The 23,608-nt window shown below is 38.7% G+C and overlaps 1 long non-coding RNA gene across 2 annotated transcripts in view; it reads left to right on the top strand.

Annotated features, from left to right (window-relative positions):
* The window catches only part of LOC105453269, a 39,315-nt gene extending 21,150 nt beyond the window's left edge, over positions 1 to 18,165 (top strand). For both annotated transcript variants that reach the window (XR_974844.1, XR_974845.1), the window contains exon 4: positions 17,973 to 18,165. This is a non-coding gene — a long non-coding RNA (uncharacterized LOC105453269). The remainder of the gene's footprint in view (positions 1 to 17,972) is intronic.
* Positions 18,166 to 23,608: the final 5,443 nt, after the last annotated feature.

Genomic DNA, 23,608 nt, shown 5'->3' on the forward strand with positions numbered 1-23,608 from the left:
ACAGTTTAGGAAGATATGCTTCAATTATATTACTTTGAAATATATAAAGGAATATGAATAAATATCGTAGAGATTTTGCGAAAAATTCTGACTTTTTATTTATTTTAACGCACGTACGTCTCTTGAGATGTACTGTTTACGATAAAAGATTGGCATCGCAATATGAATGTTTCACAAACGAATTCCGACGTTCCTACTTCAAATTACTTGCAGCATATTCACATATTCTACATAGACTTATTCTAACACCGACAGTTTTAATACAGATTAATTATAAATTATTAATCATTATCGCAATTTGACTGACTGCATATGTTCTGATGAATTTTTGATAGTTGCTGAAGAAACCACTAGTTTCTTATTCTCGTAAAATAAGGATATGTCATAACCAATGGTTATGACCACTTCTTCCTCTCTTCTCGTTTCTTTTTTTTTTCTCAATTCTACAGTAACTTTTATATAGAAAACCGGTAAGAGGTTGATATTGATAACCCCGCTATAAACGTCACGCTCGTACGTGCATCATCGATCTTCCTCCCCATTGCATCGTTTCGTTTATATCGCGAAATCCGTATACGAAAATAAAATATAGTCATGGTAAATGAAATTTAGAGATCTAAAAATGGTATTACAGACTTCCCAGATCCTTTATAAAAGTTATTAAATATTAATTCGTTACAAATATAATTGCTAAGCATACCACAATTATAATATTATAATACTCGATATAACATCTTGAGTTATTTCTGTTCTTTCTGCAGAATTACACGTGAAATATTTGCAATTAATAGTTAAAATTGGAATCGTTATCTCTGTTATGACAAAGTCAATAATTAAATTAAATATGCATAAAATTTGATCATGAACATTAATATTAAAGTATTTTACTTTCTAATGAATATTTTTAGATTTAATTTCATCAGAGCAGAGCTTTAGAATCAATTTAATATATCTTTCGTAATTATAAATCCAAATATATAACTCATTATTTTTTAATGACAAAAACATTTTTAAAAATTGATATGTCATAATTATGAAGTAAAATTATTTATTTTCCTACACACGTGATATTAATAAAATATATATACAATTAAATAATATGAATTATATTTTAAGACCCGTATATGTATCTTTGTTTTTTTATATTTTACATTTACATTTATTTAATGACTTAATTAGTAATTTAAGATTAATATTTATTACTAAAACCGATTTTGGAACAAATTTATAAAAATTCTTAAAATTTTATTATATTATTTAAAAAAAATTATCACTAATTAAAGATATGTAAAAAAAGAGTTTATTGAATAATCTAACCATATTTTTGCATCTGTATTCTCAATGAGATTCTACATATTGCAAACGTTTAACTTCCGAGGCCTGTTTGCACCTGTATGTCGGTCATTTTTAGTCGCAGTCGAACATTCTTTTTCTCCCCTTCCCCCGCTGGGAAACGAAATCCATCGTGTTCGAGCAAGATAGCTCCGCTGGCTTTAGGGTTCGCCTCGTATCGTAAACCATCTCGAAATCTTGCGCGAGATCGTACCTCGATGCGCGTTTCACCTCGCCGCGCTGCCTGCCTCGCGAGCGTTCGAGGGGGGCGAACGTCGCGCACGGGGCGCAGGCGTGCCGAGAGACTTCCCCGCCGATGATTCCCCTCTTCGAGGTGGTGTTCGAGGAGGTGGCGGCGGCGGCGGCGGCGGTGGCCGAGGAGAACGGCGGGTAGGGTGGCAACCTCTCCTCCGATAGCTGGCGTACGCGATTTCGGACGGTACGTCCGGTGGGCGACCACCTCCACCTACCGCGTCCTTCCGTGCCCTCCGAGAGCGCCGCCGGGTTCCCGCTTGGCCGGTGTACTATACGCCGTGCCGAGGCCGAAGCCGGCACCATAGTACCGCGGCACCTGCTAATCAAATCGCACATTCCACAATCGCGCGATCCGGACCGATCCTCGCGTCGACGAGCGCCAGCGAGGATCGCGCGAACCGTAACTTGTGTCCACAGTGCCGATGAGTTTTGCCTCGAGGAAACCTCAATAAAGTCGGGAGAAAGTCGCGAAGTTGGAATTCCTACTGTACGACACGGTATCGTCTCGACGATTGGCTGCATCGCTCCTCTCTGCGAGCGAGCGGTCTTTACGTTAGAAATTCAAATATCGTCGCGGTAATAAATCGGTCGCTGATTTGTTGTTGAAGGTCAGTAGGTAAATCAGTGAATTTTGCGGGACGACTCGCAGAGACACTCCGGGGGCAACAAAACCGTTGTGTATCAAACATCCGCCGTCTTGCTGAACGATCGCAGTTGGATATAGCCATTTCTTAGCATTGTCATTTAGTATTGAGTTTCATTTAGTATTGTCTGAAAATATATATCAATGAGCGATTCAAAGCGACATTCAAATTGGAAAGCGTCTTGAGAGCAATTCTTCACGTTACCCAAGAGCTTCAAAATCTGAAGATCATCAAGGGACAATTTGTTCCTGTCGGTGGTACAAAGTGGAAGACGTCGTTAATTCGCAGAACTTGAGATCTACTGCACTACTGTCAAGTACTTGGACTTTGACCAGAGCTGCCGTTTCCCTTGAGCTAGACGCAAAGATGCGGGGACACCGAGTCGCCGCGCGAGGACGATCGGCGACGGTCATCGAGGAGTGTCATCGTACGCGCTCGTAGACCGGCCGGGGGCCATCGCGGGGGACGGGTCCGCTTCACCGATGAGAAGGAAAAAACGGGCAGGACAACGTGGCAGGTCGAAGATCGCGATCAGGAGGCCGCGGAATTCGGCGTTTCTTACCGACGGCCGGCGGGGCTGACCGCATATTCGGGGCCGAATCGCCGAATCAACCGGGAGCGGGGAGCGGGCTGCAGCCGCGGCTAGATCGGCCGCGGGATCCATCGCGTTTTTCTCCGCGTCGTCGGCCGGTCGGACGATTTACGTCGCGGCACGACGCGAGATTTACATCGACACGCGCGTAAAAACGACCGTCGTCTCTCTCTCTCTCTCTCGCTCGCTACCGATCGCGACGCGGGCAACGGGAGATACTAACTCGATGCGACTCGAGGGGGGGAGGGGGGAAGCTCGAATCCCGCAGAACATCCTCGGAAACGTCCAGTTTTATCAACCACGATCGAGTTCGCTCGGCGTCGAAAGAAAATTTCAGTCCGCCCCGTAGAATATCGATCGAGATCGTCGGGAATATTATTGGTGCGAATTGCTGCATCATATTGTTCGCAACTGCAAGAAAAAGTTCGAATAAGCAGTGAATGCAGTCGCGGGAAGCTTCGACGTTAGAGAAGTATAAGAAACACGTGATTGCAGGATGATCGGAGAGCACGTAGAGATTTCACTATTGGCGCGCGCGCGAGGAGATAATGGAAATTATCTCAGCCGATTTTCCAAGAAAGAAAAAGTGTACAGCATTGGTATTTAATACAATCTACATTTAAAAGATTTTTATCCCCCTTATTGCGATCAATAGAAAAACAGCGCGATGTGCAATCATGATCATTTTTGTTGATTGAATCTCCGGTTGCTAATCCTATAATTTTAAAAGCGGAATAACTCCAAGCTATTTCCGCTCGAATTAGAGAACTGTGGCTCTGTTACGTTACACAAAAGACCGTTACACATCTCGCGTAAATGCTTCACCGTGTTCAATATTGCTTCAAGCGCGTCGTTCAAGAAGCGTGCGCTTTCGAAGGATAGGCGACGAAATCGCGACGCGCGCGCGCGCTTGCGGCGGATTCGACGAGATCGGCGCGATCGGTGCTACGTATATATTCAAGGTTACGAGATAAACCGGGTCTCGCGAGCGGGTCCGATAAGCGGCCGGCGATCTGTCGCGGCGGCGGTTGTCGGGGTCGCGTCGACGAGTGCGCGGCCGGCTTCGAGCCCGCACGGATCCTGGCCGGAAGGCGCGCGCGGTGCGTCGACGACGATTTCCGGCTCAATCGAGGAGATCCCGGAGTGACGTTTGGTCCAGACTCGAGCTCTCGCGGTCGCAAGCTGGAAAGAGCTCGGGGTGTTGTCGAAAGATCGCGCCTACCATGCCGAGCGACGTAGATTCGGATCGGTCGAGGTAGAAGGAAGCGGCATTTCGCGATCTTCCGATCGGGAGCGTCATTATTATACGTGTCGCGAGAAGCATCGGAGAGAAATATAGAAAGTGATACGAACTTCGCGCGATTCGGCAACACCGAGCACGCGATTAAAATTTTGACTATCAGCGCCGACGTGAATCAGCGTGGTTCGTGCGGTAATGTGTGATTGTTCTTAGCCAATTGCGTTTTTTTTTTTTCGCCAACGACGAGTACAAGTGCAAGATTTGACCATCCGACTAGAAGAGTTTTCCTGGATTTTTCTTCCAAGGAAGAGGATATATTGTTATAACCACGAAAACGAGGACTCCAATTTATAGATGACGCTAAATATTTAAACGTGTTTCTCGACGAGTGCATCAAAGGAATTACCAAGAAGACGTAAGTTCAGCCTGACCGTGCAGCGCTGAGAAGAAGTCGCGTCACGGCTAGGAAATCGCATACCACTTGTCGAGCCGAGCGGGAACATTGACAATAAGCGATTGTAGATGGTAGTACAGGTGGAACTATTTACAAACGGCCCATTCAAGTCTCGTGCAACGAGCTCGTAAACGAGTACGAGTCCCGTGCGCGAAGTGCAAGAGAAGCGTTTTCCTCCGCGACTTCGTCGTCGTTTATACGGACGATCGCACGAATTTCGCGACGAAATTGGCCGCGTTCGCGACTCCTTAAGATAAAGCTGAACGACATACGCATTCTTTCTTACTAAAAAAAAAAATCTACGTAATAATTATCTGTGTAGTTTGCTCCTTCGTCGCGAGCGCTGGAGCACGATTGACGAAAGATTTACGTCTATAGTACATAGAAATAAGAGATGTGGAAGTAAGATTACTCGCGCGGGAGTGTCTGCACGAGAACTGCATTCGGTTTCCTCGGTGTGCTGGTGTCAACGATGGCAGACGGAGTGGCAAGAAAGTGGGAGTGAATTAGTGAGCTTTCGAAGAGCAATTAATAGCCTTCTCGCAACGCCGAATCGTCGTCAGAGCTACGGCAGAACTCCGAGGAATCGTTTTTAACAGGACTTTTCTATCGAACTATCATGCTCGAGTTTCCTATCAGATGGATGCTGCTTGTTTCGGGATGATCTCTCTTTGAAGTATCTTGTACCCCCCAAGTTATCTCGGTAACTCCCAAGAGACAGTTTGAGGATCAGTGACATCGCGCAAGTTCGAACGACAGTGGAAGATACGAACGGCAAATCGCCAAAGAGAGAAGCGCGGGCTTCTTCGCTGTCTCGTCCGTAACATGGCGGCTGAAGCGTGTTTCCTTTGATTCGGGGAAATAATCTAGGAATATATAATAATTGTACTTCACCTCTAGCGAAGAAAGTGGCCTTGATGCACGACTGTATACTTCTACTGTGCGGAAGTTTCTCACATTCAAGAAATCCCGCGACAACAATTTAACAGACTGCTTTCGAATGATCCGTATTGAAATCTCTGTCGAGCAACAATTCGAGGAACTCTATCCGTCAATTTTCTCTCAATTGTCGGACACGGCAGCGGACGGATCTGCATGAAGCACATCCCGCATGAATCATCTCTCAAGTATCTCCAGTGTTCAACAAACTCATCCCCCTAATCAACGTTCGCTGATTTGTAGCCGATCTGGAACGTCAGCTCGCGTCGTAACTCGATCGAAATCGTCGAAATTGCAGCCATAGCGACGACGATCACGCGCAGCGACAGACTGTTGATCTCGGTGGGATAATCAGGAGGGCGAGAGGGGCGACGATCTCGCCGGGAGGCTGTTCGTCGACACGGTTGCACGAATTCACTCTTAGACTGGAGCTGTACTTGCCGTACGCACCGCTGCCGGGGGGCGGCGGGATCCTCCCGGCGGTGAGCGGCAGCGGTGCTTCCGGTGGTTGTCGTCCGGTGCTGCTGGGTGGCGTCGACCTGTCCATGTCGGCGGCGGTGCAGCCGCCGGTCGCGACGCTACCGACGAACCTGACCAGCGGCGGCCCGATCGCGGCCCACAATTCCCTGCATCACACGTCCGGCGGCCTGGCCCTGCCGCTCGGGGCCGCAGCGGGCCCGCCGGTGATGATGCCGCGTCCGCCGCCGGGTGCCCTGCCGCCGCTCGGGCCGACGCTGCCGCCGACCCACCAGGACGAGGATCTGGCCGACGCGGCGCCAAATCAGGACGTCCTGCTGGCGCTCCTCGCGAGAAACAAGAGTCTGGAAGGTGAGTGAAAAGCCGACGTCCACAAGAAAATTCTACGGAAGACCTTCTGAAATTATATAGGAACGATTAACACGAGCATCTATTACGGATGTTTCATAAATTGTCAAACATATAAGAATCATTAGCTTTATAAATTATTATTTGGACTTTTACAAAAAAATTGCGTCTTGTATTATTCGAATTGATATACTTTTTTCATATAAAGAAGTTTTCTTCTGCTAACAACGAGACTTCTAAAAGTAGACGCGATTTTCCGAAAAAGAGACACGTAAGAGAACGACGGTGGAAAAGAAATTAATTTTCAAAATGCAATTATTAAACGCTTAGAATTTTATATAACTCGTTAATCATAAAATGACGTATCAGTGAACCGATAGAACGATAGCTGCGCATATTATCAGATCAGAGATTATTTTTGGATAAAATCAAGATTGCTAATGTAACTTAAGCAACGTTGTAGACGACAAGCTTGTGAAGAAGCTGCAGAAACGTCATTTTCATTTCCCTAAGCACGAAATTCTTCTTTCGTTCTTAACACAAAAAGCATATATCTATTCTCTGGAAAGCGATACATTAAAAAACCTATCGTCGCACTAGCACGATGATGCATCGTTGCAAATGTATGGTTATGTGTCGAGCACTCCTCCTTTTCTATTACGTCTAAGTTATCACGTCGATTATTCAACATGCTGACGCTTACGTAAAAAATAATCGCAAATTTGTACACTTATGTAGATTATCAGTATTTTTTTAAATTTACATAGCGATTAAAAAATTACTATTAAAATAATATTAGTAAACACGATTATTTAAATTTCCATTATCGCAATATTTAATACTTTATTAATACAGGTTTATTATCTCTATGTTATAATTACATATATCCGAGGTACGCTTTTGGAAAAATGAACATCATCATTCTCTTTTTACAATTTCTACTGAGATATGAAATGTAAATATCAAATGCATTACCAGTGCAAACATTAGACTCCATTTAATTACCGTTGCTCGATTTTTCGTTACGTTCGCTGACTCGGAAACTCATCTGCGGCATTTATCCGCGAAATGCAACTGCCAATTGCACAACGGTAATTACATCGAAAACAATTTACACGCCATGGAAGCGCCATGATTAAATGACGAAATTAGTCGCGAAACGCTCGAACAATTGCGCTTGGTCGTCGAAACTCGACAAATTCGCCACTTATAGTGTCTTCGATTTACGGTGCGTGTCGTTTGACATAATTTCTCTCGATGATGCCGATATCTCGCAATATCAACCTGCCTTAAAATTCTCGCTCAGATATTACGTGAACAGTGGCCGCTTTTCGATAATGTCTTCATCAGCGATCGATAAGATTAAATAGTCCCATCTAAAAAAAAGTCGCTATCGCGTCCATGGCACCGTCTTATTGTTTTTCTTTATCGATTTTATGACGTCGTAACTCCTGAAGCCATACGATATTTTAGCAAAATGACGTCAAATATTTGATTACCGGCACTTGAGTCTCTAACGAAGTGCCTTTGACCAAAGTTTGACTTCAAATACTGCAGTCTTTTGCGATCATTTTCATATTAAATTATAGTTATAATTAAACGATTTTTTATATTTTAAAGGCACAAAGTTCTAATTGAGTTATTTGCATGTATAATATATTTTCTTCAATTTCAAAAAATAAAAAAGTTTCTAAAGTTAACTTAAGATCGATAACAAAAATTGGGTTTTTTATATACATCTATTTTTATTTATTTTTAACTTATATTTATTCTTCAAACGTCATAATTATTTAAAAGAATATTGGACATTTTTTATTTTAAAATTACTAAATATTTATAAATATTCATAAATTTCATGAATTTAATTTTGGTGTTCAATAATATACAAAAAATAATTTGTAGATTGTAAAAATATTTGCAATCGATTCGTACATGGTCAAGATTCTATTCTCTTTCAACAAATTATCTGTCTTATTGATATTATTAAATTTCTCAAAATATGAATATAAAAATATAAATGTTAACTTAAACGACTTATTGTTAGTTACGGTGAACTTTAACTATTATAGTATAAGTTAACATAATTAGATGCAGTGTTGATTAACCGACTTATATTAACGTTATGATCTTATACGATAATTCTACGGGATTACAATATTACAAACTTTGCAGAATGCAATAATGACTGTGTGGCATATATAAACTTTATTAATTTCTTTTCTGAACTCTCTCTCTCTCTCTCTCTCTCTCTCTCTCTCTCTCTCTCTCTTTTGTACGAAAAATAATTTAATTCTTTTCCAAACATTTTCTTTTTAATCTAGTAATTATTTTATTACAAGACGAAATTGGCGAACTCTTACTGTACATTTTATTATTATAATAATAATCATGTTATTTAACAATCGTAGTTTATTTGTTTTGTTCAACCGCATTTTCTCTTTACACGACGATCGCTTGAAATGACGTGGAAAATATTTCATATCTCCTTATCGTGAAATAAACTACATTTGATCGATTGTATTCAGGGCCACGAGATATCATCTTTGCTTGCAACTAGAATAACATCCGCTATTTTTAATATGAATTGTCAATGGCACACTTTAGTTTCTGACGTTATAGATAAACGTTGCTTCTTGATGCAAAACACATCGGAAAGAGGTAAATAAATAAGACTTTATCTATGTTGTGAATTTTATATCTTTTATATAATAATCGTGAAAAAATGGAAAGTAAACTTGATGATCAGATAAAAAATGAGCCTTTCGTCATTTCTTTTTTTTTACCTCTTTTCATGATCACCTCTAAAATTTTTAAAAATTCTAATCGTTTATAATTCGTTAGTCATTGCCTGAATACGTCTGTTAAGAATAGTACGATTTTAAATCGATTCGAGAATCAATGAAAGAAAACACGAGCAATTTTAAGACACTATATATTACGTTACTTAAAAAAGTAACACTTTTACTTTTACATCCTCAAATATAGGAACATAGAATAAATATTCATCGGTCGAGGATCAATGTTAGACTTTATAGATCTTCGCTCGACTCTTGCTCGTCTCACCTTAACCACATTGCTGCCCCGCCATTTTCATCCTCCTTCTCCTCCGCCACGCGCACCTCGCCTTCCTTGTCCTCTGAGTTATTCATCCAGTCGATCTCGGTGAGTGGAGCAAGGTCGAAGGCTTCCTAAATTATGAACGTCCGCGGCTGGAAGACGATCTCGCGGCATGTATATAGTGCGGTAACGCGAGAGTCGACGACCGATTTTCCGAATGAATATTCATGAACGATATCGCGCGGGTTTAGTGATAATTAAGTTTGTCACTCGTAAACAGAGGCTCCCGTGACCTCGTAACCCTTTCAGGATTCGAGTATGAGTTATACTTTACGCTTATTACTCGTAACCGACGAACGACACTCGCGCGGCTGTTGGGACTCTTTTGATTATCAATTAACGACTAACTCCAGAGCTTCTCAACTTCATTCTTCGCCTATGCTGATTAGGAAATAATTATGTTATATAATATTTTTCCTGATTAACGTATAGATTTAATATAAAATACTTTTTAAATATAAATATTAATATATACATATAACATTACTAAAATCTGTATCAAGTACAATTTTTTTTTATTTTAAAAACTGCATTTGTCCGCGCTGTAATTAAAATATTATTTTATTAATTTAACGACTTAACTTAAAATTAAAACATATACTGACTTAATTTACAATGAAATCCTACAGTCTGTTCTGAATTCTATTCTTCATATATTTTGCATCAGGCTCGAAATCGATCTGTCCCACAAGAAGACTGTATACACCGTCAAATTCGGTCAGATCGATTATTAGCGTGATAATCGCGATGTAAAGATTAACACCTATCGCGAAAGGGATGGGATTCAATCGATCGTTTTGCGACCCGAAGAAACCGATCAACCTCCGGCCGGCTAAGCGTTTCTGGGTAATAAAGAGAGCGGAGTAGTTCGCGGCTCCGCTTTTGTTAAAAGGGCGCGGCGAGGGTGGCGGATATTTTAATAAGGTAAGTGCTGCAAGGCCGGTTGCTATGCCATTGGGGCGGTTTAATCATGTAATGTGTTCGGAGGCTCGGCCGTCCCGCAATCGATATACGGTATTGCTTCGGGCACGACGCGGCGCGTACGTACGACGCGCTTAAATCCTACACCCGACCTAGTACTAAACTTGCGAGAGCCGTCTAAGTCGCGTCAGAGAGCCACGTCAAAGCCGGGAGGAGGGGGGGGGGGAGAAGGAGGGTTTCGTTTCGCTAATTTTCTTGCCAATTGCAGCGAACGTTGTTATCCGGCAAGATCTAAGATGGGGCATGCCGTGGATTTCATTTCGTGTATACAACGATTGTCTGGATATCGATCATGCAACTTTTCCTTAGGCGGAAACGTAAAAAGTGAAAATTGTTATCACTGAAGCTAATGGAGAATTTTTTTACTTTTCACGTTTCCGTTCTAGGGAAAAAGTTACATGATCGACATCCTGATCGAACCGCGAATGATGGACCGCGTATTGCGGTGTATATTCTTTTAACGATCTTTTTACGCCATCTGCGCAAGAGTACACGGAAAGAACAATTTTGCTGGATCCGGATAAGAAAATTTTTGTTTGATAATCAAAATAATTTTGTTGGAAAGTCAAAATAATTGCTAGAATATCAAAACGTTTTATAGCAATGCTTATCATTTTTAACTTTCTAACAAATTATTTTGATTATTGAACAAAAATTATTTTTAGATCTGTTCAGCAAAGTTTTTAGACTTTTCAACAAAATCGTTCTTTCCGTGTAAGTAAGAAATAAATGTATAGTTTGTCAGATTTATATGACTTTATCTATTATGAATTTTATATCTTTTATGTAATAATTATGATAAAATAAGTGAAAAGTAAGCTTGATAATCAGATAAAGAGTGAGCCTTTCATCATCTCTTTTTTTATATCTCTAAAATTTGTTAAAATTTTAATCGTTTATAATTCGTTTATATTTATTAATCCCAGGTGGAATTTATATCATGTTTGGCATGGATCTTACTTCATTCTCGCATTGAACTATTCATATGTAAGGATTGACTTCATCTCGATATCAACTTGAATTTACTCTTTCTTTTTTTTTTTTATTTGTAGTTCTAGAAAGAGAGAAATAAATCGTGAAATGAATTAAACGACGCAACGTTACAATTTAACTGACTTTGGCGAAATTTTAATTAACAAAAGCAGAATTGGATAAAATTATTAGTAGAAACAAGATAATAAAAATTCCCTGTTTTAACTCAATTATAATCACTGCGTTCGCTAAAATCTCTTTGAAATATTTGACAAATAATTTCATCGCTTTGGATATTATTTTGTACACAGGAAGAAGAGGAGAAAATCGTGAAATAAAAAATCTGTCTCTCTTCTTCTTCTTGTTCTTGTTTTTATGGAAAGATTGTCAGAAACGTGGTATACGCTGACAAGGGGCGAAAAGCTCCAATGACGATGTCAACCAACTCCCCTCCCCTCCTACCCCCCGAGCGAAATGGTAACCATAGGAAACGACGGCTCATAGCGAATGAGGGTTGGTCGGGACGGGGATGAAAAGAAAATGGCAGACCGGTTTACGGGGGTAGCGCGTGGTATTCACGTGTATATAGGGGTGGAGAGAAGTCGGTGGGAAAATGAGACTGTGAAGGTCGGTACCTTTGTTGCCGACGACGGATCGGCTTTGGTGCTCCAAAAGGGCTGAACCTTAAGATTCCTACTCCGTATAATCGCGCGCACTAACATGCGCGCGCGGGCGCGCAATACGCGCGTACTGCACGTTTACTATATGTGTATATATACGTGTACGAGGCGTGCGTTCTTTTTTGTATACGCGAGTGGTGGTGGTGCACGAGGAACGTCTCCGGGCGCGTTTGTGGTATAGCCAAAGCCGATGATTGGACGAGTTGATCGTATTACGCGGCTGGGAGAAGCTCTTCCCCTTGGGGGCTTAAATTCCTCGCGTCACTTTACGATGCCCGCGAAGCACAGTTCCTGCAGTTTTTTTTTTGCTCGCCCGAGCGACGCGAGGTGGGACGCGTCCTCGCTTATGCAAATTTCGCGTTTCGAACGTTCGCCCCTTCTTGCCACAAGTGGACCGTAAATCGAATCGCGCGAGCGCTGCAGAGAAAATAAAGTATCTTATGCGTAACAATCTGATTAGTGAGTCTTATGCATTAGCAGTAAAAGCTCCCTTTTAATTTAGTCGAGTAGTGTGCACTTCATTGTTAAGAATTTTCTAATATTTCATTTAGCAAAGTACAATAGGGAATATAGGGACACGATATTCGCTCATATTTCCCGACGTCGGAATACATCTGCGTGGCACGGAAAATACTGGCAACCTTTTTCACGTGTTATAATCGCGGCAGTATACCTTCTGCCCGTCTCCATTTCTCCTGTGAAAAAAAGTTGCCTAAGTGGGAAAGGGAAATTGCTTTCCAAGTCGAAAGTTCCCGCGGTAACGGCGGTTTTGCTACCTGTTCTTCTTTTTTTATGGCTCCGCAGCATGAGAACCGCCCCGGATCGGCGAGGCCGGATCGGGCCGGGCTTTTCCTATATTTTCTTTCGTTTCCTTCGCTTCTCGCGCGCGTAGCGCAACTTCGCCGCCCCGAGTGACCACTCGTTGTGATAGATCGGCCCGGTAACGTCGTTAAATACCGGTTATCGTCCCCTTATTGCCAATCCGCGTCGCTATTCGTCATGATTCGATTGTGGTGCCCACACGGAGAGAACTTTTTTTTTTTAATTTACCCTGCAAATCATGTTAATTGTGGGACAATATAGTATTCAGGCAAATTTTACTGTGCACTACAATAAGTATTTTACAGTAAAATTTATTGTAGTGCACAGTAAAATTTGCCTAAATACTATATTGTCCCACAATTAACATGATTTGCATGGTAAATAAAAAAAAAATTCTCTCCGTGCACAGAACGAGAGATGTAAGATAGCATCTAAAAGGCATTATATATTCCTACTTGCGTTTATGTAAAGAGAAACCTAATCTAATTTAATTATCTTCGTTTAACGAAACGAGATATATGTGACGATTATCGCATTTTCTGTAATTCTGAAACTCACGTGTTACAAGTGTCGCGTCGAAATCGATAAGCGTACCACACGCGGAAGCCTTTAGCACGAAGAAAGGTCGACGACATATAATATTTCCCGGCAGAAAAACAATTCCCGCGTACACACGCGCGCGCGCGCGTGTTCGGCCACCCGCATCGGGTTACGACATCTCACCCCGGGGGTATTACGGCATTACGATTTTTTTTTCTCGCGCGTGGCCAACCCGAGGTCAACTCATTTCCGGTTTGAAGGATCGACTAATCGAGGTTTGATCGATGGCTGTCTTTTTTTCGAATGGTAAGAGAAAACGTCTACAGATAGTCGTGGGATCATTGGACCGTGTCGTAAAACAACACGTCATCTTTTTAGGAAATCGCACGTATAAAAACAATATCTAATCTTTTAAAAAGGATACGGAAAAATGCATGATCCTTAATAGTTGAAGAATTTTTAACATTTATACTTTTAATTCTTTATCTCATAATTAATATTATCGTAATTATTATTATCAAAAATAATATTAGCGTTAAATTGGTTATTTAAATAATATTTAGTTATTTGTTTTTAAAAAACTTGGGAAATATGTCGTTACATTTAGATTGAATAAATTATTTTTATAAACATTCGGTACATTAGAATCGATGTCTAAAACGCGATGTCTGTTAAAAATCGCATTTTGAATTGGAATCAATGAAGGAATTACATTAAAAAAGATAAGAACTTTTATTGGTACGTCATTCTGATTGTAAACAAGCAGAAGTAAGAGTTTCTTGATAAGATTAAAAACTTTGTTTCAACTAAAACAATAAGTGTTATTTCAACTACAGCAACCAAATATAATGTCTATCTATAAAGGCGAGTAATCTCTATCTAGGCTCAAGCTATTAAATTATCGTTGATAATATGGAGTCTATTGCATACATAATATTAGCTTACATTATTTTTGATAATTACAGCTTTAGTATTTAAATTGAATTTATTGATATAAAAAAATTTATTCTAAAGTTACTTTGATATCTCTCTATTTTTAAATAGCTTTGTAAAAGAAATTTTATAAAGTTTACAATAATCCGCTCTGTTTGCCATTGAATTTTTGTTTAAATATTTTTAAATATTCTGTACATATCTCAGTTTTCAATCAAATTATGAACTAAAATTCTGCCAAAGTAAACTTCATCTAAAATTAAACAGAGGATAAAGCTTTATAACCTGAGTATATGAAAAATACTGCGTCGTTTTCAGAAAATTTTAATCCTTTTCAATTTCCTGTTTTTAACATATTTGTGACCTTTATTTTATTTTACGGCAGAATGTTTTAAGCTAGCTACAGCTTGATTTACTTGTCGTTTGTAACTGTCTCTTAAATATAGTTATATAATGAAATAAAATAGAAATTTTAAGATTTAATTTTTTCAGGAAAAAGATACCTTGCCCATGTGTCTTTTTACTAACAATACATTAATTGTTAAAGTATTATTACTTATAATTATTAAGTATTAATTATTTGAAAAATCAAATTTCCGAATGCGTACACGGAAAGAACAATTTTGCTCAATCCAGATCTGAAAATAATTTATGTTCAATAATCAAAATAATTTTGCAGGAACATCAAAATAATTGGTATAGAATATCAAAACGTTTTATAGCAATGCTTATTATTTTTGACATTCTAACAAAAATTTTTGGATGATTCAAAAAGGATTAATTTTCAGATCTGTATTCAGCAAAATTTCTAGACCTTTCGACAAAATCATTTTTTCCGTGTATCGATTTGACGGTACACTCCGAGTGTAAGCGACGTGTAATCGGAACCGTTACACGGAGAATACTGGGATTGAGTTAGCGTATATACGTGGGAACGCAGGCCCGAGTCCTCGGGGTTGTTTTCCTTGGAGGCGTGCTCGCCGATCGCCTATCGCGTAGGGTAAGTTTTTCCATGAAGCGCTACATTGAAAGAGAGAAAGAGAGGTGGTGTTCACTTCTACGGCGCCACGTGACTCTTGCGGGACAGAGTTCTCCTGTTTGTCGAGAGCATAATCACATATGTCTCTCTCCCTCTCTCTCTCTCTCTCTCTCTCTCTCTCTCTCTCTCTCTCTCTCTCTTCACAATGCATTGTTGGTTCCCTTCCGTTGTTGCCGCCGGGAGTTTACGCGATCGGAGATTAAGTGGCTCATGATGGGAAACTAAATGGTGTTTAGGCCGCGTTTATGTAACCTCACGATTATGTCGCTGGCACACGGCAGGATTGCATGAACCCGAAAGGACACGAGTCTAAATGTTAAACGTTTTCCGCCGGTTCATTTAAATCCAGAAGCCGTATTTCGATGTGAGCCACATGAGATTTAATCCGACTTGGGTTATAGATATATTTTTTTGGAAGTTCTTTGAGACCATGGAAAAGTCAACTTGGGTAGAAAAATAATAATCTACAATAAATACACAGAAAAATTACGATATTAATTATCTCGATATTAATATTACAGATTTAGATATGTAAAAATGTATAATTATTAAAAAATTTAGTTCCATTGTGCTTTTATTCCAATTTTATGTAATACATTTATTAAATCTGTTATTTAATCGTGAGCTTTTGAACAAATTATGACTCGGAACTAATTTTGATTAATCTACGCATGAATAAAATTTGATCGGTTAATCAAATATGAATTTATTTGAAAATATTTTAATGGGCTTTGATAGATTTATTTACAGGGCTTTACTTACAAATGCTGTTCGGAAGTTGAAACTTATACGTTTTCAGTGTTTTCCTGTATACAGCCACAAGAAGCGAGAACTTTCCAAAAGGAGAAGCAGTAGCCTTGCTTAACTCCTAAATTATCCCTCCGAGAGAAAACTCTTATCGCGCAATACGCAAGGAACTCTCATCAATTTCACCTTCCGTATATTTACTTTTTACAAGCTGATGTCGAGTGTGCTTATTACACGAGATTCGCGCGGAAAAGAAAGAAAACGCGACATTTATGGATTTGCAAAAATTCAACTCTCTTGTTGAATTACTCTCTTGTCTGTTATCGATCGTCCGTTTTGAGGTTCGATTCCAAGTTACGTGGAACAAGACATTTGTAATGGATAAATTTGCGATTGTAATAGTCAATAAATGTGATTTTACAATACACGCACAAATAACTGAGAAATACAGATAACTGAGGACGTAGAGCTTAAGTGCATGAATATTTTCGTATGTATTTATATAATCCGTCTATGATATGATTGACGAGTATACAAAGTGGTTATCAGTATTTGTTTATATCATTATTTTCAGAATTTTTATCACAGGCGACTTTAAATTTGCGAGTGAAGTTTTAGATTTTTAAATTGATAATATTTAGATAACTAAATAATATTTTAATATACAAAAAGAGGTAGATAAAACAGCAAGCTAGAAGCTATATATGAAAATCATCAAGTTATTATATAATAATAATAATTATTATTGTAATAATTATTAACTTATTACATAATTAAAATAATAATATATTTTTAATATATTAAAATAAATATTATTTTTAATATGCGAAACGTGTTTGCAGGAAATATTATTTTTATGTGCAATTTATATGCAAATTATTGTTCTCTTGTTTCATTGAAATATCCAAATTAATATATATTTGTTAGAATTCATTGTAATAATGTTATAATAATTATAACAATGAGAAGTTTTGTGCGCAATTAATTTTTCAGCGGAATATTTGATTTTGCAATTTTATCATTTTATCCGGTTTCTCAAATACTCTTTCAACGCTCGAATGTTTATTTGCTATTTATAATTAATCGGAATCGACGTAAATTACACGGACATGCACGCGTACAATTATCGTGTAAAGTGCGATATGATTAATTCACACGCGCGTGAAAAATCATATTACGTAAAATATTTTTGTACGCGCGATACCCGGGCCGTAGTATGATAAAGATTATCATGCGAGCGTGTAATCTAATAATTCGTATTTGAAAAAGTGGCGAATCGCAACGCGCGATCACGCCGCGCGAAATATGTTAGAACTCGCTCCCGCTCGTAATAGCGGCGAGTAAATTATGTATCCCTGATATGGGAAAAGTGCAGGCAAGTTGAAATGTTAGTGACACACACAATGTGACCTATAAAAAAGTTATGGCGCCTGCAACCTCGGGATACGCGAACGGCGCTCGTACTCAGCAATTGTGTCGACGCGCACTCAAATCTCTAGCGGAATGGTGACGGTAAATCGACAGTTTTTTTTTTTTTTTAGGATTTCGTTGAACATTTTTTGTGTGATTATGTGCGAGGCACTCACAGAAGCACTTTATTTAATACACGTAAAATGATTTTAACTTAATTGATCTGCAAGAGCTTATTTAAGCGAATTCAATTAAATTCAATTATTTAGCAATTTTGTTATTATTATTTTATTGTAAAACAGCAACAGCTTATCCTGATATTATTTTTTCTTTTTTTTTTTTAAGATTTGGTTGCATATTGCAATTAAATTTATTATTTTTAATTAGTTTTAAGGGCTATTTTTAATTTAGCTCTTCAATTTGTTTACATTCCCTTTTCTTTTGTTTTAGAACGGAGGGTCAAAACACCAAGCCGTTTTACTATCAAGGAAGAATGTGAGTGCTTTGTTTTATTTTATTCCTTTACATGATTTTTCGCGCGAGAAATAAGCACTTTTTAGGACATTAAAAACTTAAATTGTAGGAATTAAACTGTATTGTTATTTTTATATTTGATTGTGTTATAAATCTTAATGCTCAAAGACTGACCTGAAGCCCATTAATTGTCATGATTTCGTTATCAGAAATGAATGCAAGTATCATCTTGCGTCGAGGTTTAAATCTTATACTAAAATTATAGCGCCTCTACTTAAATACAAAAGACAGCCCTTTACTCGAAGAGGGGATAAAATTTGGACTTTGAAAATTGGGTGGAAGATAAACCTGTGTAGGGGAGAGCTAAGAGTGTGTCAATTTGCAAACGAGAAAGGCCGAGTGATGGTATCAATCCTTGAAGTAGTCTGCTGCGAAAAGGGTCGCGAAACACACTGCGAGACACACTCGACTCTGTCCCATATGTTATCCCGAACACGTTCAACTTCGTTCCAAGTGCGACAGTTGGTCGCGCGGGACGCTATTGCCGATTAGAAGTTACATCTCGAGAGCTTTATTGTCGACGTCGCGATACCGTCGTCGTCCACTTCAAACCGTAATACTCGCTCGGAATGCGGGCGATCGTACTTAGCGTATAGTTTTTTTTTGTCTCTGTGATACATGTAAAAATATGGAAAGAACAGGATTGTTTTTACTTCCGATGACTCTCGCAATTCGAGGAGCGTTCAGCTGCCCGGCGGTCGTTTTTGCAAAGGGAAAGAATCGCCGAACGCGAGGAGAGGGCGGTTCGGTCTGGCAAACTCCGTCCTTTGTATGGAAGATAAAGTAAAAGTAACACAGTCACCGCTCGCCGCGAGGTAATCCTTCACCCTGCGGAGCAACACGCGCGTGTCGCCCTCCCCCCCCTTCCCCCTCGACATACAGGGTGGTACATATTCATCGGAGCACATGGCGCGACGCGCGAGCGGGGCACCAGTTGTCGCGGCACGTTCCTGGCACGTGCGAGCACGTGGCACGTACTGACGAGTGCGGATTGTTCATTCCGACGTCTCTCTCGTGTGCGCCGATGTATCCGAGGATCGCCTTCCCGCTGGGTTTGTTGCCGATTTTCGTGGGCCGCCCGTTAATTGGGAATAATCGTTTAGATGGCTTCGCGGCGGACTTTGCAGTTCGCTCGAACGAGGGGACCTTCTTTGGGGGAGGAAAGGGAAAGGAACTCTCTGATTAAAAACGTATGATTTGAATCGTCATCTCGACGACATATCTGCCCCTTTAACTCCAATTTTTATTACAGATTCATTGATCAATTCCAAGCAAAATTATAAGGCTAAATTGCTTTCGTAAGATTTGTAAGAACTTATGATTGGAATTGCAATTCTACGTGTATCGTAAGATGTACGATTATTCGTAAATGTCTATGATTTCTCGTAAATCTTATTACGATTATAGCAAGAAGTTGTCTGTAAAGATACTGCATAAAGTTATAAGCATTCAGTTATAAATTCTTACAAGTCTCATATATACGGAAAGAACACGCTTTTGCTGAATCCAGATCAGAAAATAATTTTTGTTCAATAATCAAAATAATTTTGTTGGAAAGTCAAAACCATTGCTTGAATATCAAAATGTTTTACAGCAATATTTAACAGTTTTAACATTCCAACAAATTATTTTGATGATTTAATAACAAATTATTTTCAGATCTGTATTTAGCAAAATTTTTAGATCTTTCAACAAAATTGTTCTTTCCGTGTAAGAAAACAAATTACGAGCCTTACGATTCTGCTTAAAATTGACCCATTAATTTTCGAATTATATTCATTTATCTATACTTTATTCTCCACTTTGCATTTGTTTCTCTTATAATCTAACATTTGCCGGCGTGTTTTGAGAAGTAATGGGAAAAGAGGAGAAGCTTCTTTAAAAGATAGTCAACGTGTTTGAAGTAGAAGCAATGAAAGAGCCATTGAAACATGCGTGAAACACACATTGAATTAAGAATTCATATTCGTATACGATGAAAAAGGTTGTGCTTCTTGTTGCGCTAAGTTATATACTGTAGCTTAATAAGTGACGTAGAGAGAGTCAGTATAAAAGTGCTTACGTCAAATCGATAATGCGTGCTAGTGTTTCACGGTTCCATTAGGATAATTGTACCGCTCGCACCGTTTCTCTTCCCGTATCTATAGCTATCTATCTATCTATCTCTGTGTCTTTAGTCCCCCATAGTCGACTTTCTTCGACAACCCCATTGCCTCCCTCCCTTTCCCCCCCGCGATGCGTAAGTGGATGATGTCCACGATAACATTGTGGAGGATCAGAAAATCATTAGGGGACAATATATCATTGAAATGCGAAACGAAAACTTGTCGAACGCATTAATGAGAGCTACGAACGCAGAAGCAAAGTAGAATTTATATACTAATAAGAATAATTATACAGTACCAAGAAAATTTAAAAATAATTGCACAAAATTACGCTAGAAATCAAACTTGCTTAAAAATATACTCTTTTAGCAAACAAAGTTATCTACATGGAAAGAACGATTTTGCTGGAAGGTCTAAAAATTTTGCTGAATACAAATCTGAAAATAATTCTTGTAGGACTGTCAAAATAATTTTGTTAGAAATTCAAACTGATTGCTAGAATGTCAAAACGTTTTACAGCAATGCTTATCATTTTTTAATTTCCAATAAAGTTATTTTGATGGTCCAACAAAATTATTTTCAGATCAGAATTTTTTTGACGTTCCAGTAAAAATAATGCTTTCCGTGTATAAATTCGTAAACTTTTTATTTCTCCTCGCGGAAAGAACACTTTTGCTGAATCTAGATCTGAAAATAATTTTTGTTCAGTAATCAAAATAATTTTGCGCAAAAGTCAAAATGATCACTAGAATATCAAAATATTTTATCGCAATGCTTATCAGTTTTAACATTCCAATAAATTATTTTAATGATTTAATAAAAAAATTATTTTCAGATCTGTTTTTAGCAAAATTTTTAGACCTTTTAACAAAATTGTTCTTTCCGTGCTGGTATAATTTAGTCAGGAATTTTTTCTGGAATTTTTTCTTCATTTAATGTAAAATATATTTTTTTGAAATGGAAATTTCTTTACATTTAAAAAATCTATAATAGTTCTTACGGTTTGTTTACACGTTGTAGTCGATAGTGATCATTCGTAAACGAATACCGTAGCAAAACCGATCACGGTCATTGCTTTGCAGTTTTATCAAAACGCCTATTGTGCATAAAATAGTTGCCACGGGACAATTCTGTCAAAAGGGACAATACTTGACGCGGCACTCCTAACGCTCACCGGAGAGATCCCACACGAACGTCCGTGGCATGCATTGCAAATCACGCGTAGATTTACGGCAACGCTAAATCGAGGCATCCCGTAGTCCAGTTCCCATGCTCCCGTCACGTAATCGTCCGTGAAAATGTCCGCTTATCCGCGTAGGTGAAATAAGCCGGTCAGTGTAACGGCGAGTAATGTCAACGTGAAGGAGTGCCGGGTATCAGACGGCCATCGTAATATATTTCACCCATTTAAAAATCGTAGTTTAAGAATGGACAGATGTCGACAATTTTTAACTTTGAAATTTTTACTTTCTATTTACAAGGATGTACAATAAAATATATATTTATAATTTACAAAATTACAATTAATTAAGATAGATACAAAAACTATAAAATTTCATTTGCTTTTAGTGTATTATTAGTAAATATTTTTTTTTTCAAGATCGAACATTTCTCTGTCAAGGGGAACAGTAATATCTTTTATATTAAAATAAACACCGTCTTTTAATTTGTTATCCAGCGTCAATTGTTAAGTATCCAACGTTATCGCGTACGTTCGTTTCTCATGGCACGGGTCTCTACACCTCGTTGTTGATTATTTAGGCGGAAAAGGAACCGCCCATGCTTTTACCGCGAAGTGAATAGACCATAGAGGAGGCGTTAAATACGACAAAACCATGACATCCGGTATGCACGAGTCGACACGTGACCTTCTCAATGCTCTTACGCCAAGTGCTCGTCGAGGCAGCTCGAGCGCTATTCAGAACATCGTTACCACGTGTAACATGTATTATTCGCACTTTTTTTCCCCTCACGCCTTGATCGAACACGCATAAACGTAGTTCTCGGTTTACGATATTCCCAGTATGTTTGAATGTTATAATGTATGAATATGGTATACGTATATGAAGCAAAATATATATGATGAATGAACTATATAATTTCATTAGACTGTAATAAAGTATCCAATCGATACAAATTTTATAATTTCATAATTTTAGTGATTATTAATAATGGATAAAATTAGATTTATTTAAAATATTGAATTTTTTAAGCTGAAAATTATATAATTAATTCCTTCGACTGAAAGATCACAAATAAAATTTTATAAAAATGCTTTTTATAACATTACAATGATATTTACAGTTATGATGATACATGAAATAAATTTATATTTTTTCTATATTAATATCTACATAATGTGACATTTATTATTTTGCTAATTTATGTGCATATACAATAAACATTAATTTTGTAATTTCCGTCAAATAATTTATAATTTCTATATATATATTTCACAGACGAGATGTATCATTACCTCGTCGATCGATGTATAACAATATGATGAAAATGACCCGCAGATATTTAGACTTCGAGCACTGCCCGCATACTTCAATTGGAGCAATAAACGAACTCGATGTATATCATTTATGGCCCCGTAAAGTCACTTATTATGGAGTTCAACATCTATATGAATCTATAAATTTATACTGGAAACTATCAAAATTATGATCAATATTGAACATGATGGTTAATGAGTGACTATAATTTGGAAGTAACAGTGAAGAATGTACTTTTAATTAATATAAAATAGTGACAGTGCAGACAAAAGTTAAGAACCTATTTTGTATCGATAGTATCACGAGTGGCATTTCGTAATATTTTTGACGTTTTACTTGCATCCGTCAATTACTTACACAGTAAAAACGGGAATGAATAGCAATCACGTCGCGCTCTTTCCCGGCCTTGCCTGCTCGTCATGGACGAGCAATCATCGCTCTCGTCATCGGGTTTAGGTGGAAGTCAACGCGTCACAGAGGAAATCTGTGAAGAAGAAAAACATATCGTCCCCTAATAGCCCTCATTGACAACCATAGCAAAGACGCGGCACGGTTTTTGGGGTAGCGCCCTGTTTTCATTTCAATTTCTACCCCTTAGTGCCAACCCCCTCCCGTCAAAAGCCAGATGGTGTACGATGCGCTTCTCTCTCTCTCTCTCTCTCTCTCTCTCTCTCTGTCTCTCTCTCTCTCTCTCTCTCTCTCGCTCGTTTGCTCGCTTTCCTCTCTATTTATCTCTATCTCTTTCTGTCTGTCCGACCCTACATATCTTATGCGCTTGTTCATGCCTCCCTCGTTCCTTCCTCTCCTCTTCCTCTTTTTCTCCTCCGTCATCGCTCTAGCTGACTATGAGAGATCGCTATGATTGAACATGTCAATGTTTGGTTTGGCTTATACCAGCGCCTGTAACGCGGTTAACGCATCGGCTCGCTTTCGAGGGTTCGCGACAGTC

This window comes from Wasmannia auropunctata, unplaced genomic scaffold (assembly GCF_000956235.1).
Source record: "Wasmannia auropunctata unplaced genomic scaffold, wasmannia.A_1.0 LD336000.1, whole genome shotgun sequence".
NCBI classification, from domain to species: Eukaryota; Metazoa; Arthropoda; class Insecta; order Hymenoptera; family Formicidae; genus Wasmannia; species Wasmannia auropunctata.